Source organism: Schistocerca nitens, chromosome 4 (genome assembly GCF_023898315.1).
Source record: "Schistocerca nitens isolate TAMUIC-IGC-003100 chromosome 4, iqSchNite1.1, whole genome shotgun sequence".
Taxonomy (NCBI): Eukaryota; Metazoa; Arthropoda; class Insecta; order Orthoptera; family Acrididae; genus Schistocerca; species Schistocerca nitens.
Genome location: NC_064617.1, coordinates 612,652,190 through 612,669,276, shown reverse-complemented (window position 1 = coordinate 612,669,276; position 17,087 = coordinate 612,652,190). Strand labels below are relative to the sequence as shown.

General features: G+C 42.5%; 1 protein-coding gene and 1 pseudogene across 1 annotated transcript in view; one reads left to right on the top strand and one right to left on the bottom strand.

Annotated features, from left to right (window-relative positions):
• Nucleotides 1-17,087, bottom strand: part of LOC126252470 (uncharacterized) — a 1,574,240-nt gene that overhangs the window by 941,320 nt on the left and 615,833 nt on the right. The gene's annotated exons all lie outside the window — the stretch shown is intronic.
• On the top strand, nucleotides 10,190-10,307 carry LOC126254203 (5S ribosomal RNA; annotated as a pseudogene).

Here is a 17,087-nt window from a genome sequence, read left to right as displayed (position 1 = left end):
TAGGGGAGGATGTAGGGTAGACTGGTTACAGTCGTGGAACAGAAACACTTAACAATTGATCTGTTATGGACAATTTGTAGTTTTTTAATGATAACAGCGCTTACATTCGCGACGAAAAACTAACAGTCCAGTCACGAAATTAAGCTCTTCATGCAATAAATCTGCGATGTTAAGTCTACTTTAAAATTCGTCTACAGAACGGCTGTTATGCGATAAGAGTAAACGCTTTATTAATTTACACGAAGAACGGCACAAGAAAAGGTCCCTCATTCTCTCAAGGAAACGGCACAACGACCGAGTAATTATGCCGTGATTTATTTTTCATTTTCTGGAGAAGAATGTCCTGTTGTAGCAGCAGATAAACTTGCCTTTTTTATAATATAATGAAAGACAATACAGCAGAAGTAAAGGAACACAAAGAGAGTAGAGGTCGAATCAACAGATAAGATAATAAAGAAATGTGGGTAGATTAACTGAGCAAAACGACCCTATCAACAGTTTTATTACACTATTAAATATTTGTTTCCGAATAATATAGGGGCCAGTGGTCAAGAGTTTAATTAAAAATTCTGAAACCAGATTCTACTGTAAATATTCAGTCTCCTGGGCAATAGCTTTGCTACCAATAGTATGTGATTACTATTCCTGTTTGATAGGTACGCAATTAAGTGTTCGTTTTCCCGTGTGCTGTTCGAGAGTGGAACGGTAGAGAAGTAGTCAAAAGTGGTTCGATCAACCCTCTGCCAAGCACTTAAAGGTGAACTGCAGACTTCTTGTATAGCTGTAGATGTACTAGTACTGATAATACGGTGGTGTCTGCCTTTCCTGGGACAGCTCAGTAACTCAGAAAATACTAAATCGATCGATCTTAAGGTTTTACTGTAAGTTGTTGTTGTTCTGGTCTTCAATCCTGAGACTGATTTGATGCAGCTCTCCATGCTACTCTATCCTGTGCAAGCTTCTTCATCTCCCAATACTTACTGCACCCTACATCCTTCTGAATCTGTTTAGTGTATTCGTCTTTTGGTCTCCCTCTACGATTTTTATCCTCCACGCTGCCCTCCAATGATAAATTTGTGATCCCTTAATCCCTCAGAATATGCCCTACAAACCGATCCCTTCTTCTTGTCAAGTTGTGCCACAAACTCCTCTTCTCCCCAGTTTTATTCAGTACCTCCTCATTAGTTATGTGATCTACCCATCTAATCTTCAGCATTCTTCTGTAGCACCACATTTCGAAAGCTTCTACTCTCTTCTTGTCTAAACTATTTATCGTCCATGTTTCACTTCCATACATGGCTACACTCCATACAAATACTTTCAGACACTTAAATCTATACTCGATGTTAACAAATTCCTCTTCTTTAGTAACGCTTTCCTTGTCATTGCCAGTCTACATTTTATATCCTCTCTACTTCGACCATCATCAGTTATTTTGCTCCCCAAATAGCAAAACTCCTTTACTACTTTAAGTGTCTCATTTCCTAATCTAATTCCCTCAGCATCACCCGACTTAAGTCGCCTACATTCCATTATCCTCGTTTTGCTTTTGTTGATGTTCATCTTATATCGTCCTTTCAAGACACTGTCCATTCCGTTCAACTGCTCTTCCAAGTCCTTTGATGTCTCTGACAGAATTACAATGTCTTCTGTGAACCTCAATGTTTTTATTTCTTCTCCATCGATTTTGATAAATACTCCGAATTTTTCTTTTGTTTCCTTTACTGCTTGCTCAATATACAGATTGAATAACATCGGGGAGAGGCTACAACCCTGTCTCACTCCCTTCCCAACCACTGCTTCCCTTTCGTGACCCTCGACTCTTATAACTGCCATCTGGTTTCTGTACAAATTGTAAATAGCCTTTCGCTCCCTGTATTTTACCCCTGCCACGTTCAGAATTTGAAAGAAAGTATTCCACTCAACATTGTCAAAAGCTTTCTCTAAGTCTACAAATGCTAGAAACGTAGGTTTACCTTTCCTTAATCTTTCTTCTAAGATAAGTCGTAAGGTCAGTATTTCCTCACGTGGTCGTCTTCTACCAGTTTTTCCATTCGTCTGTAAAGAATTTATGTTAGTATTTTGCAGCCGTGAGTTACTAAACTGATAGTTCGGTAATTTTCACATCTGTCAACACCTTCTTTCTTTGGGATCGGAATTATTATATTCTTCTTGAAGTGTGAGGGTATTTCGCCTGTCTCATACATCTTGCTCACCAGATGGTAGAGTTTTGTCAGGACTGGCTCTCCCAAGGCCGTCAGTAGTTCCAATGGAATGTTGTCTACTCCCGGGGCCTTGTTTCGACTCAGGTCTTTCAGTGCTCTGTCAAACTCTTCACGCAGTATCGTATCTCCCATTTCATCTTCGTCTACATCCTCTTCCATTTCCATAATATTGTCTTTAAGTACATCGCCATTGTATAGACCCTCGATATACTCCTTCCACCTTTCTGCTTTCCCTTCTTTGCTTAGAATTGGGTTTCCGTCTGAGCTCTTGATATTCACACAAGTGGCTCTCTTTTCTCCAAAGGTCTCTTTAATTTTCCTGTAGGCAGTATCTATCTTGCCCCTAGTGAGATAAGCCTCTACATCCTTACATTTGTCCTGTAGCCATCCCTGCTTAGCCATTTTGCACTTCCTGTTGATCTCATTTTTGAGACGTTTTTATTCCTTTTTGCCTCCTTCATTTACTGCATTTTTATATTTTCTCCTTTCATCAATTAAATTCAATATTTATTCTGTTTTTACTGTATATACCGGATAAATAGAGACCTATTTCCGTTTTAAACTACTCTCTTCTTTCTCTTTTGCCTTTGTCCCCTATTTGCATGGGATTCGCTTGTTAATTATGGAGGGTGTCCGGCCGCTCTTCCTTTCGCCACTCCTTTAACCTCCGCTCCACCCCCCCCCCCCCACCCGCCCACCCCCCCACCCCATCCCTCCTCACGCGGTGTGCATTTGTGTGTCACATCGGTTTGCGTATATTATTAACTCATGTAGCAGTGTGAAAATGTTTTCTGAATGTTTGCCAAGCGTGTAAATGAGGTGGGATGTGCGTACTACCTCGATTTTCACCTAGTCAGATGTGGGAAAATGCCTAAAAACCACACCCAGGCAGCTGACACACCGGCCTGCGTCGTTACTCCGTCGGCTCCATACTGTCCGGGGCGAGCGCACTTTCTCGAACACCGGAAGCAGCGAGCGGGGCTGCGGGGTCGTTTTGAACTAATCTAAATCCTAATCAGCTTGTCATAGTCGTAGTTCACAGTCATGTAAATTTTTTTAAGAACATCATATTCGTCGTTGACTGCAGAAATTATTGATTTCACAAGTCAGTGTGGTCCTTTTAAACAGATAACATATGAATTTTTACCCTACTCTGTTATAAATTGATTTTCCTGTCTTGTCCCCTTGTGCCTTACGAGTATATCATTACATAGAAATCTGCATGTTGTCAGTAGATGCAAGAAGGTTTTTTGATTTGAAGCTTGAAATTGCTGTTAGTGGAATGTATTATCTCTGATAAGTGCACAGACAGTCTGACTTGTGAATGTATTTTCAGACAACGGCCTCACATCACGTCTAAACAGCGTGTTAAAACACTCATCGTTGATCACACAGTGAAAAGGCTTATTTTTGACGACGACCTGTATTCATGTCGATGGATTTTAAAGTCTCGTATGCTGAAGCCAAAAATAAATAATGTATTTATTTTTCAATATTTTTATAACATACTAATGTCTACAAGAGATGTTTGTGCATATCTATTGCATACTCTGTACTTCATTTTTGTAATGTTTTAGTTTTTGCAGAACCACTTGAAAATGGCCCGAAGGCCGAAATTGCAATTGTGGAATAAATAATTTCTACAGTCAACGCGAATGTGATATCCTTTAAATAACGTAAATTTTTTTCGAGGGTCTGAGGTGAAAGAGATGATCCAGTTTCACTTTTCGACACATATACACACAACAAAAAAGTTTTGCATCATCCTGGTTCCCCTAACCCCTGAAGATAGACGTTGACTGTGGATATTGTATCACAGACACAGTCCCTTTGACCGTTCAGAGATGTCACTAAACCCGCCCAAAGATGTAAACAACCATGCATGAGCAGCGTCTGTTAGACGGACGAGGTCCGACAGCCGATCAGTTCCAGCCATTCCACCAAGAAGGAGGTACATGGCTCGTGCTGTCTGTAATGCAACCATGCCTTGACGGTCGATACCGTGGTTCGACCGCGTCCGCGTTGTTACTTTCTGCCAGGAAGGTCTCTCAACAAGGGAAGCGTCCAGCCGTCTCGGAGTAAACCAAAGCGATGTTGTTCGGACATGGAGGAGATAGAAAGAGAACTGTCGATGACATGCCTCGCTCAGGCCTCCCAAGTCCTATTACTGCAGTGTATGACCGCTACCTACCGATTATGTTTCGGAGAAACCTTGACAGCAACGCCACCGTGTTGAATAATTCTTTTCGTGCAGCCTCAGGACATCGTGTTACGACTCAAACTATGCGCAATAGGTTGCATAATGGGAACTTCACTCCTGAAGTCCATGGCGAGGTCCATCTTTGCAACCACGACACCATGAAGTGCGGTACAAATGGGCCCAACAACATGCCGAAATGACCGCTCAAGATTGGCATCACGTTCTCTTCACCGATGAGTGTCGCATATGCCTTCAACCAGACAATCGTCGAAGACGGGTTTGGAGGCAATCCGGTCAGGCTGAACGCCTTAGACACACTGTCCATCGAGTGCAGGAAGGTGGAGGTTTCCTGCTGTTTTGGAGTGGCATTATTTGTGGCCGACGTACGCCGCTGGTGGTAATGGAAGGCACCGTAACGACTGTACGATACGTGAATGTCATCCTCCGACCGATAGTGGAACCATATTGGCAGCATATTGGCGAGGCATTCGTCATCATGGATGAAAATTCACGCCCCCATCGTGCACATCTTGTGAATGACTTCGTTCAGGATAACGACATCGGTCGACTAGAGTGGCCAGTTTGTTCTCCAGACATAGACGCTATCGAACATGCCTAGGATAGATTGAAAAGGGCTGTTTATGTACGACGTGACTCACCAATCACTCTGAGGGATCTATTCCGAATCGCCGTTGAGGAGTGGGACAATCTGGACCAACAGTTCGTTGATGAACTTGTGGATAGTATGCCACAGTGAATACAGGCATGCCTCAATGCAAGAGGACGTGCTACTGGATATTAGAGGTACCGGTGTGTACAGCAATCTGGACCACCACATCTGAAGGCTTCGCTATATGGTGGTACAACATGCTATGTATGGTTTTCATGAGCCATAAAAAGAGCGAAAATGATGTTTATGTTGATCTCTATTCCAATTTTCTGTGCAGATTCCGTAACTCTCGGAACCGAAGTAATGGAAAACTTTTTTGATGTGTGTATACTCCTATGGAAATTTTGTGCACAGAGTTAAAGTTTCTTGTGCCTCTATAGTCAATCGTTTAGACGTAATGTTGGGTCGCTGTGGCCTGGTTAATAGATTTTAAGGAAGTCATCTCATATTATACAGTGAGGTTGCAAAAAGACATGGGATAGCAATATGCAAGTCTACAGATGGCAGCAGTATCGCATACGCAAGGTACAAAAGGGCGGTGCATAGGCGGAGCTTTCATTTGTACTCAGGTGATTAATGTGAAAAGGCGACCGATGTGATAATGGCCGCACGACGGGAATTCACAGACTCTGAACGCAGAATGGTAGTTGGAGCTGGACTCGTGGGACATTCCATTTCGGAAATCGTTGGAGACTTCAGTATTCCCAGATCCACAGTGTCAAGCGTGTGCCGAGAATAGCAAATTTCAAGCATTAACTCTCACCACGGACAACGCACTGGTTGACGGTCTTCACTGAACAACCGAGAGCAGCGAGGTTTCGTAGGGCTGTCACTGTTAACTAACAAGCAACACTGCGTGAAATAAACGCAGAAATCAATGTAGGACATAGGACGAATGTATCCGTTAGGACTGTGCAGCGAAATCTGACGTTAAATGGCTATGGCAGCAAACGACCGAGTGAATTCCTTTGCTAAAAGCAAGACATCGCCTGCAGCATTTCTCCTGGGTTCGTGACCACATCGGTGGGTTCGGTTAGACTCTGGACGACTGGATAACCATGACCTGGTCAGATCAGCCGCGATTTCAGTTAGTAAGAGCTGATGGTAAGATTCGAGTGTGGCGTAGATGCCTCCAACCATGACCCGAAGTCGTCAACAAGAAGGCACTGTGCAAACTGGTGGTGGCTCCGTAATGGTGTGAGATGTGTTTACATGAAATGGACTGGTTCCAATGGTCAAACTGAGCCAATCATTGACTGGAAACGGTTATGATCGGCTATTTCGAGACAATGTGCAGCCATTCATGGACTTAATGTTCTCAAACAACGATGGAATTTTTATGGATGACAATGCGCCATGTCACCGGGCCACAGTTGTTCGCGATTGGTTTGAAGAACATGCTGGATATTTAGAGCGAATTATTTAACCAGTCAGATCATCCAACATGAATCCCATAGAACATTTATCGGATGTAATCGAGAGGTCAGTTAGTGCAGAAAATCCTACACCGGGAAGTCTGTCGCTATTACGGTCGGCTGTAGAGGCAACATGGCTCAGTATTTCCGCAGAGAACTTCCAACGACTCGTTGACTCCATGCCACGTCGAGTTCCTGCACTACGCTGGCCAAAAGGAGGTCCGACACATTATTAGAAGGTATCCTATGACTTTTGTCGCCTCAGCGTACGTCTAACGTACTACACTCAATATCATTTAGGAGTATAAAAACAACTTTAGGCTACGTTATATTCATGTGGACGCTACATTTACTGTTGTCGATGTTTTCAGCTCTACCATGTCTTACAAAGCTCATCAAATTCAAAATTAAGGTGAGGAGATACTGCGTGAACAAATACTGCAAAAGCAATGACTTAAGTCTGCAAAGTTATGACTTGTTGGTCAGTTCTGATGTGGTTTCACTTTTTACAACTGTACCTCTTGTGGACTCACTACATCTCATTGGCAATAGGCTTGGAGCTGACTGTATCGCCATGGGGAGTTTTTATCTCCCCTGGTGGCCAGTCTTTTTATGGAATACTTTGAAGAGTGAGCAATCGCCTCGGCCACTTTCAAACCAACAGTATTCTGGCGATATGTGGACGACACTTTTATAGTTGGGCCTCATGGTTTGGATCGTCTGCGAGAGTTCCTACAGCATCTAAACTCCATACACGGAAACATAAAATTTACTATGGAGTTGGAGAAGGAGGGTTGCCTGCCGTTTTTAGACGTCATGGTGTGACGTAAGAGCGATGGCATACTTCGTCATTCAGTCTACAGAAAGCCCACTCACACAGACCTTTACTTGCAAGCCCCTAGTTGCCACCATCTGGCACCAACGATCGGTGTTTTGAAGACCTTTATTCACCGAGCCCACGTCATCTCTGACACCGATAGTTTGCAAACGCAACTGGAGCACCTGAAGACTGTGTTTCTGAAGAATGGGTATTCATCCCAACAAGTGGAGAGAGCGTTGCAGATCTGTAAGGGACAGAGCAAAGAAGAGAAAGAGGCCTTTAAAACGACTGCCTATTTACTATATGTTGGTAATATCTCAGCGCAAATAGGCAGAATACTAAGAAAATATAAAGTGAAAGCAATCATTCGCCCTCCTGCAAAAATTAAGTCGCTGCTGGGATCTTCCAAAGACGACCTAGAGTTGCGCAGGGCAGGTTTTTACAGGATTCCCTGCGAATGCGGCAAATCTTATATAGGGCAAACGACGCGTACTGTGCAGGATCGCATTATAGAACATCAGCGGCATACTCGCCTCCTTCAGCCTTGTAAGTCTGCCATCGCCGAACATTGTAATTCCACTAGTCATGTAATGAATTACAATGAGACCAAAATTGTGGCCCATACATCGAACTTTTGGAGTTCTGTAATTAATGAATCCGTGGAAATACGACTGCCTGACAGTGAATCTCTTATTAATCGAGACGGCGGATTTCAATTGAATTCGGCATGGAATCCAATCGTTGGAAAACTTCGTGACCTCCGTAGTCGGCGTAGTTCTGTGATGGAACGGCGGGAAGACAATCGAATTGATATCGATGCAGCGAGTTTTCACCACGGAGGGCGCGCGGTGCAGCAGAATCGAACGCGCTCGAGGAGCGCACGCGCAACACCAAGTGAATCCACTACGCATGTGGCGGCGGGGCCTTAAATACCAGAGCTCAGCGCAATTTCGCCAGTATCATCTGAAAATGACCAGAAGACTCTGCGCCGAAATATTGTGGCAGGAATTTACAAACATCCGGCAGTTCGCCGAAAATTTTGTGGAACTAAACAATATTATTTAAAATACTTTGTGGGCAACATTTATGATTTTAAAACTAGTTAGATGATTTAGTATTGCAGTTAAAATATAATTACTGATGTCAATATTAATGATAGTATGGTATAATGCTGATTCTAGTGGTGCATGTAAATTAAAATGGTGGGAAGAGTATGGTTCAAATGGCTCTGAGCACTATGCGACTTAACTTCTGAGGTCATCAGTCGCGTAGAACTTAGAAATAATTAAACCTAACTAACCTAAGGACATCACACACATGCATGCCAGAGGCAGGATTCGAACCTGCGACCGTAGCGGTCTCTCGGTTCCAGACTGTAGCGCCTAGAACCGCACGGCCACTCCGGCCGGCGAGAAGAGTATAAATATGGGGTCCATCACAGATAGCGTACAAGAAAAAGTGTGGTAGAGGATGGGGAAGGAAGGAAAATGGATGTCCTCCAGTGAAGTATTGTAACTAGGGTAGAAAAGAGGAGTGTATTTCTGGACGAATTTTATCGTCGTGGTCTGGGAGTCGATTCAGATTCCGGCAAGAAAGTATGGATAAGGTATGAAGAGACATGTTATGACTCAGCAGGGTACCAGGATGGGTGATTAATTTGTGAAGCAATTGGTGCATGGATTGGGTTTTGCAATTAATGTACTGGATCCGAAGGCATTCTAGGATGAGAAGAAAGTGTGGGAACCCTAGAGACGTTTCCCCACCGTACTCTGATTTTTCGTAGTAGACTCTCCAAACAGAAACGGAATGTACAAAGTCAATGGCCGTACACCGTAACGTTAAAGGCACATGGTAAGTGTGGCTCAGAAAGACTGCAGGCCACCCTTGGTTTCGCAACTCGGCGTTACTGTTAACAGACTAAGGGCAGCTTTCATAAATACCAGTAAAACGATTCATTTATTAAAATTAATTCCCTCTTCAAGCTGTGCTTCCTGCCTCATAGAATGTGGTAAATTCGATCGTCCAAGAACGATTACACTGAACAATATCTAAAAATTAAGGACTATTTTTCTATTAGAGTAGCTCTTAGCTCCATGCTAAATGTATTTGCCATTTCGTATTTGCCATTTCATCCGGCTTTGTAAAATGGAACTTAAAGTTCTTTCCCCTGTCTTTCATTATCTATACTACACACATACACACACACACACACCCACACCCACCCACCCACACACACACACACACACACACACACACACACACACACACATATATATATATATATATATATATATATATATATTCTGTGAAATCCACACATCAATAGCACTTCCTATTTCCGCAATAACTAAAAAAAATGGCTCTGAGCACTATGGGACTTAACATCTATGGTCATCAGTCCCCTAGAAAAAATGGTTCAAATGGCTCTGAGCACTATGGGACTCAACTGCTGAGGTCATTAGTCCCCTAGAACTCAGAACTAGTTAAACCTAACTAACCTAAGGACATCACAAACATCCATGCCCGAGGCAGGATTCGAACCTGCGACCGTAGCGGTCTTGCGGTTCCAGACTGCAGCGCCTTTAACCGCACGGCCACTTCGGCCGGCAGTCCCCTGGAACTTAGAACTACTTAAACCTATCCAACCTAAGGACATCACACAACACGCAGCCATCACGAGGCAGAGAAAATCCCTGACCCCGCCGGGAATCGAACCCGGGAGCCCGTGCGCGGGAAGCGCCGCAATAACTGCTCATATGTTAGACAACAAACAGAAAGTGTGTTCCTCGTATAAACATATACTTTTTACATAAAACAGGCCTCATAGACATTAAAAAAACTAAAAGCAGGGTAAACTGACCCAACGGCCTTGCCGCAGTGGTAACACCGGTTCCCGTCAGATCACCGAAGTTAAGCGCTGTCGGGCGGGACTAGCACTGGGATGGGTGACCATCCGGTCTGCCGAGAGCTGTTGGCAAGCGGAGTGCACTCAGCCCTTGCGCGGCAAACTGAAGAGCTACTTGACTGAGAAATAGCGGTTCCGGTCTCGTAAACTGACATACGGCCGGGAGAGCGGTGTGCTAACCACATGCCCCTCCACATACGCATTGAGTGACGCCTGTGGGCTGAGGATAACACGGCGGCCGGTTGGTTCCGTTGGGACTTCCAAGGCCTGTTCGGACTGAGAGATATACCGGATCTTTTACGTTGGGGTAAATTTATTTTATTTTTTGTTAGATGTTTTCGTTAAATAGCTGAATAACTTGTAATTAGAAATAATTTAATTAAGCAGAGTAGAGAAGACAAAGTCAAAGAGATGTTCATTGGGCGGACATTGTCGTAATGTAACGTCATTGCGTTGTTCGGTTGTTAAAACAAGTCGCTTGTGTTCCGTTCTGCTGCTCGGTCGTGCGCGTATCTGAAAGGAATTAATTCGGGGACTAGCATAAACTTTCTGTTAATTTGAATTGTGGGCGACAGGATTAGTTTTGACAGATACGTGAAAACGGACGTAACGAAAGTTGTTCGCATATCATCCTTGAACGTGACTTTTTATTTAATTAATGATTGCGGGCTCATTAAAAGCTATTATCTCATGATTTGGATTAATCATTCTTTCCTCCTAGATAGTGATCATTCATTAACATTTACGTCATAAGAAAAAGGATTATTAATAAAAGTGATGTTAAATGACAATTACGTGTTATTCCGTTAGTGTAAAACCGACGTAATATCTCTGAAATGACATTGATATATAATTTGTGTTAAATACTGAACTGAGATAGGAAGTAAATTGAAATTAGTGGACATTTGATACTGAGACTATAGAAGCAGAAGCGCTTAAGGTTTCTCTTCTCTAAAATGGCAAAATAGGTACGAACTTTAACTCAATAGTCGACATTATTTATTGCAAAGACAGTAGCATTTCATACTTATTTTGACGACGCGCTGTTAAACAAAGGAACTTTGAGTCTCTGTACGAGTAGTAAAATTAAATCTAAAAACAAAATTAATAACAGCGAACTCCGCTTTAACAAACTATATTGCGTGTCGTCATCGGGCAATAACTGCTCAACCCTGGAGACTTGTGTGGTGAAATTAGAAGTCGGGCATATAAAACAAACTTAAAAATCCATTCAAGCTACAGTGGAGTCGGCACAACACGACGTGGGCAGTTATAGAGGGTAAACTAAAATATCAGTGTTGTGTGTTGCAGGATTCTAGTGCCAGTCGTATATAAGTTATAGTATTTTGTTTGTGCTACTCAACCTGCGTAGTTGCTAGGTATGATATTATGTTTGTTCACAGTGTGCTTCGGTGTTCCTTGAGTGCATTCTAACTTGATAATCAGTTAGTGTGTGACAGTCCGAGCAGTAGATCGTGAGTGCACGATGGGATTTACCTATGCAGAAAAACCGACAACCTCATAGTGTATGGAGATTGTAGGAAGAATGTAGTTTGTTCTTGCAAGGTGTATGCGGCAAGATATACCAATACACGTCAACCATTTCGGCAATTTTTTATTAACCTCTCCAACCAGTTACATAAAAGTGGTAGTGTAACAACTACACAACGTAACAGAAGGAAACAAGTGACGACAGAAGAGACGAAAATTAATTTTCTCGTTACTGTTGCAGTTGATCCTCACGTTAGCTCCCGCACAATCGCACGAGGAATAGCCATGAGTCAGACATGTGACCTACATATTCTCCATCAACATAAGTTCTATCCCTGACCTATCTCTCTCCATCATGAGATCAATGGAAACGATTATTAGACTCGTGTTAACTTCTGCACATGGGCATTAAGACTGGATATTCCAAATGTATCTCGTATCTTGTTTAGTGATGAAGTCACATTTATCAGTCGTGGCCGCCGAAACATGTACTATTGGTCTGTTGACAATCCCTTTTGGCTTCGTCAGGTGGAAAAGCGACCATGGAGTGAAAATGTGCGGTGTGGGATAGTGAACCATCAGCCCATAGGCCCGTTTCTCATATATGAAACACTGAACCCGCACGAGCATCGTAACTATCTAACAGACTATCCTCCACGGATACTAGAAGAAGTTAAACTGCAGACTAAGTGGAACCTTTGGTAGCAACGTGATGGCTGTTTAACCCATTCTGCACGAAATACTACAGCATGTTGTAACGCCGGAAATGCATATCCTCCTATTTCCATGTATTTTACTATAAATTTGTTTCCTTATTTTGTTACCTGAAGATATGACATTTCTGTGTCTTTATATATTGTAATTGGTTTAATATATATATATATATATATATATATATATATATATATATATATATATATATGCATTTATGTCGATGTATAATTGGTTTGTTTTGTAAATATTATTTGTATTTGCTATCAAACGACTACATCGATAGGTCGTGTGGAGAACCAAAGTGTTTAGGATCTTTGGCAGTGTGAACTCTGCCGCGTGGAGCGCGGGCAGAGAGAGTAGGGCGGTGGAGCAGGTGTGTTATGTGACGCTCCAGCGAGTTGCCGGGCTTTCGGGGTTTGGCAGCATATAATTGCGCTCGACTTGCTCTGATAGTTTCTGACACGGTGTCGCGGACGGGAAGCATTAGCTGGCGCACATCAAGATCCCGTTTCGCCTGGTGACACTGTCGAGAAGAAGGCGCGCCAACATCCAGCTTCTGCAACAACGACGGCCGACAATGAGTGACTGTCGCCACCTCCTCAACCGACGACTTCAAATCTTCAATCAACCAACAAGGAACACTTGAAGCACGTAAAGTTTTAGAACTGTATGGCAGACCTCAGCTTTTAAAATTGTCCCATTTGCCTCCCTCACAAAATTACAGCAACTTAGCTTTAACCTTTGGTGCTCATTGTCCCAATTGCATTCCAAACAGGGTCCCTTCCTTTTCCGGAATGAACCCGAGTGTCGTCGAAATTCAAACGCCAGCATTAAAGTAATATCATTCCATTTCACTGCTTTAATTTCAAAGTTCAGTTAAAATATTCATAGCTGGCTACAATATTTAGATTACACAAGCACAAATTAAGAGTGCGAGTTTTGTTACCATATTTTAGCTTACCTGTGACTGCAGCTCAGCTTGGTACGTACTAAATTTTACTGTTGTTAGTTGTTCAGAATCATTTAATTCAAGTTCAAAGTTGAATCTCTTATTTCTAAATTGCGTAGATTGAAGTAGCTTCTGAAATGATTGTTGAGGTAGCCTAAGACTAACCTTATTTTATTGAATTTTGTAGTGCTTCAGAAACAAAGTTCTCTGTTAATTACTGTCACTAAATTAACTTTCAATTCTCCAGTTTTATTAATTCTTTTACTAAATTAAGTCAGAGTGTAGCGAAATTTATTACTTCTGACAAACATTCAGTTTTCACACAACACATGTCAACCTTCAGTTGCCACACTTTTAGTGCTAATTATATGTGCATTGATCTTTCATTTTCAGTTATTATAGTAGTTGTCCACTGGACTGGCGACCGTAATTTTACCCAAATGTCAAATATCTAATTAATGCCAATTAATTGTTAACGTAACGACCGCACATTTACTTTCTTTATTAATTTTACCCTTTTCTCAAAATTACTTTCCACCAATTCCATTTGCATTTTTCCTTTCATTTAGATGTTACCCTTTCCTCCCTCTTTACCGACAAATTAACTTCAGTGGCGATTGCTTTTCCCAAATTTCCATTAGGTGCACGCGGTTTAATTTTTCACTGTCATTAAGGTCGATAAGTGAGAGGGAGGTTACACGTGGCGACCTGGTGACAGGACAATCTTAGGATTTGAGGTTGTTCTGGACACGAATTTTGCATTGTGAAAATCTCGTAACAAAGTACTGGTTACGAACAGGTCGTTACGTCAGCGAGAATAAGTAGTGGGAGGAATCCTAATTAGATTTGAGATTTGTCATTAATATTGAAAATTTGTAAAACGAATGAAGGCAACAATTACCAGGATTTGGTAGACTTGGGTACGGAACAATTGGTCGACCAGTGGGAAACACGCACCGCGGAACCCATTGTTGAAGGGCAGGCGGCTAGCATGAAAGACGCGACCGCCGAAACGCAACAGAGAGCAAAAATGAAATTCCAAACTTTAGAAAATGTTTCGGAATCGGAAGTGAAAATCAAATCTGAGCCCCTTGATGACGAATACGGGGGGACAATTAAAGAAGAAGCCGATATGGAAGTAAAACCGGTAGTTTCTGGGGAATGTAACTGATTTATTGAATGTTTTGACTAACGAAATCAAGAGTCAATCGGCAGAAATTAAAGCTCTGTCTGCCAAGCAAGAAGCTCAGTCTGAAAAAATTGACAGGAAGCTAGACAATCAGAACAAAGCTATTAATGTTGTTAACAACAATGTTGGAGTTGTTAACACAAAAGTTGATAAAATCAAAGAAGATATTGATGTAATTAATACCGAAATCGTTAATCTTAAACTGCAAATGATAGGCGTTCAGGCGGAAATTGCGAGCATAAATACTCGTTTTGATTCCGAAATTAGCAGAATTGAGACAAGTGTAGGGGGAAACAGTTGCTTCGATCATCGAGAATAAGGTGACGGAACAAATTCAATTAGTGAAAAAAGAGGCTCATCAGAAGGTGGAAACTTTAAAGGCTTTAGTGTCTGAAGTAGACACTAAAGTGAGGGAGCAGACTAATACCTGCGAAGAGAAAAAGAGGGAAGTGGAAACGCTTCCTATAACCACTTGCCAAGTAATTACGAGAGTGTTGGAATTAGAAAAGAAAAACAGGGTTATGTGCCAATCTGTGCACATAGTTCGGAATTGTTAACGAAAGAGGAGCGGTTCGACCCCTTGAAAAACGGCAGGATACACGCGACGGATTTAATTAAAATTGTGAAAGAATTTTACCCAGATCATGGACTAATGAGAGAAAAATTAATGCGGTTATTGACGTGTTGGCTGGTGATGCCAAGCGTTGGGGCTTAAACCTCAACATTACGAACCTGGCTTTTGACGAGTTTAAAAATTTGTTTCTGGCTGAATACTGGTCAGAGAAAAAACAACGAAGTGTCTGGCGCGAATTTGTCGTATCGAGGCCTTTCGATGCGAATTCGCGTGGCTCGATGAAAGAGTTTTGTGAAGGCTGGATCCGCAAGTTGGAATATTTGCGTGATCGCCGCACGGAATCCGAAATAGTCTGGGAACTCTACAAGAAGCTTCCAGATGATACGAAACGCTACGTAGGAAGCAATTACAAGACAATCAATGATTTCCTCGAAAGAGTTGAGGACGAGGACAATTGGCGCAATAATCGCGGTAGTGGTAGAGCCCGTGGTAACAACAACGGGTACCACAGCAACCACAACAACGATAACCATGGGAATAATGCATACCGCAACCATGGCAGTAATAACAATAATGGTTCGGACCTTAATGACAATCGGTACAATGCAAATAATAACAGGAATGACGGAAACCAGTATCATACTAACGTGATACGGGCTTCACAGAATAGTAATAACGCCAGAGAGAGTGATAAGCCGCCTCAGCAGCATCTGGGGAGCAGATCTGCTGGGACGAGAAAGGGAAACCATGAGGGGCCGACCGGGCGTGGAGAAATTTTGGCGGCCCAATTACAGGAGAAAACCCAGGTGTCGTCATTATGAAAATTCCATATGGAATAATCAACGGCGGGAGAGTGTGCCATAGTTAGGAGAAAGGAGTGCGCCCACAAGTAGTAGATCAGCTGTAGACACGGCAGTAGAAAATACATTCACTGTCAGTGAGAACAATTTAAGTAGTGTTCCGGAAATCGATTATAAAGTGGCAGCTGTAACACACACAGCGGAACTGGAGATTGAGTTTAAGAATGATTCGCAAGTGTTGAGAGAAAATCAGGTGTCGGATAACACGTTCGTCATTGAGCGAGCGGATGCAGAGAGGGATGAGGTCTGGTTAAGGCAGTTCGGTCGCTTATACGACGAACTAAGAGATTATAGGGGCCTGTACGGGAGAAGTGTTTATGGGGAGCGCGGGCAGGATTTGCCGCGTCTCGTCCAGCAGGAAGATAGTGTTTGTGAAGTGATAGAATGTTCTGGTCCTAACCAGCAGACTTTACCAGAAATAGTTGATGTTAATGGAGAGCACGAGCAAGATTCGTCGTGGTTCGTTCAGCGGGAGTTGGATGTTGAAGTAGCAACGGAAAGTTCTGGCCCTAACCGGCAGACCTTACCGAAAGTTATAGTGATAGAAGTAGCCGACCCAACCGACGCAAAACTCCAGTTTAAACATTGCGATAGTATTATGGAGAAAGATTGCAAGAATTTTAGTGATAGCCGACAACGATTGGTAGAAAAGCACGTAGATTACAGCGTGTATGAGGTTAGAGCTGACGTTATACGGTCGGACGATAGCAATGTTGGTTGCGCAGATCCAGAGGAAGTAATTGCAGATACTACTGGGCACATTCCTCCAGGTAGATTGGCAGATGAGATCAATCTGGCCAACGAGGAATCAACGAAGGTGACAATTAGTGAATTGATAGCAAAGCAACACTCACTATTTGACGAGTTACAGGAAAAGGTTTCGGTATTGGAGGCGAAGCTACAGACTAAGCCTAAGGACAAACGTGTTGAAATTAAAACTGTATGTGAACAGAGGCTGAAAAAGCCGCCAGATAAGCCGGATTTAGGATCAAAACCGGATGGTTTTTTCTGGAATGACCTGGATATAGACGAGGATTTATTGTGGGAAAATAAAGAAACAGTCGAGGACAAGTGT